Genomic DNA, 1,343 nt, shown 5'->3' with positions numbered 1-1,343 from the left:
TGTAGATTTATAGACCGAATATTTCATTCTACAGTCTCTACACATTTTGCTTCATGTCTTTGATTACGATACCCACAATGTAATATCAATCATCCCTCTTCTTCCTTTTCTTCCCTGTTTACATTCCTCCTTCTTTCTCAATCCTTCATGCCTTCTGAAACTTATCCTTCAGCAAATACTCCCTTTTTGATCACCTGTGGTTAATTGTTCTAAGAGTGTGTACCTGCATAGTGTTATCATTCACCTCATAGACCTATTATTTGGCTGAAATTTGAGCCTTAGGGGTGAATTCAGTTTCAGGCCTGAAGTGTGACTAAGGGTCTTAGTCTCAGGGATTCCACCATCCCTACCTGAACAGCAAGTCTGGTTTTTTTGTGATTTTGAGCTTTGTTGCACATTTTTCTCCTATTCTATCTCACACCTTCTATTGTGATCTCTTTCAGAGGGATCACTAGTGGTAGTCAGGCTATATGACTAGATATGTACATGTTTATGCAAACTGAATAGATGTGGGAAGGAGAATAGGTCTATACCCATGAATATGTATAAGTTTTACAGAGGATATTTCTACATATGTATTTACATATGCTGAAAATATACACATGAATGTAGTTGAGCATGCAAGAGGCAAAGTTATGAAAACTTCTTAACTATAACCAAACACCTTGAGGAATGACTAACTGGGCCTGGGGCTCAGGATAATAATCTGGGAGGACATCAAGATCAATTGGCACAACATAGCCCACAAAGAAAATGATTCACAACCTACTTTTGTGAGTAGCAACTGGAATCTTTGTGTTGTTGTTGTTTTGTGCTGTTGACTCATAGAGACGCCTCCTTGGGTTTCTGAGGCAGTATCACTATGGAAGTAGATTGCCCAACCTTCCTTCCAAGTAGTGTCTGGTGGGTTTGAACTGGCAGCCTTCTGGTTAGCAGTCAAATGCCTTAGGTACTATGCTACCAGAGCTCCTACTGGGATTTTAAAAGCCTGTAAATGGCAATCTGAGGTGCTACCACTGGTCTCTCTGCAACTGGAGCAAAGAACAGCAAAGGAATTCATAAATAGAAAAAATTAGTACAGACAATGAATGGACCATATGAACCTCAGCCTACATGACCCTGATACGAGGTGAAGGGATTTGATTCTAAGCTCCAGGAGTGAAGGGATTTGATTCTAAGCTCCAGGAGCGGAGGAAGCAAGTTTTTTTTTTTTTTTAATCTCCTTACCACAGTTAAGCCTGTGCCTCACAAAGTGTCTGCTAATTAAAGCTCAAAAAACAGTTTCCAAATTATTGAATAGATTAGTAAATAATAATATGAATTATTATATATTTGCATGAATG

This window comes from Orycteropus afer, unplaced genomic scaffold (assembly GCF_000298275.1).
Source record: "Orycteropus afer afer isolate SDZICR_OR568_19922 unplaced genomic scaffold, OryAfe1.0 scaffold01647, whole genome shotgun sequence".
Lineage (NCBI taxonomy): Eukaryota > Metazoa > Chordata > Mammalia > Tubulidentata > Orycteropodidae > Orycteropus > Orycteropus afer.
Note: the sequence above shows the minus strand (reverse complement) of the source record.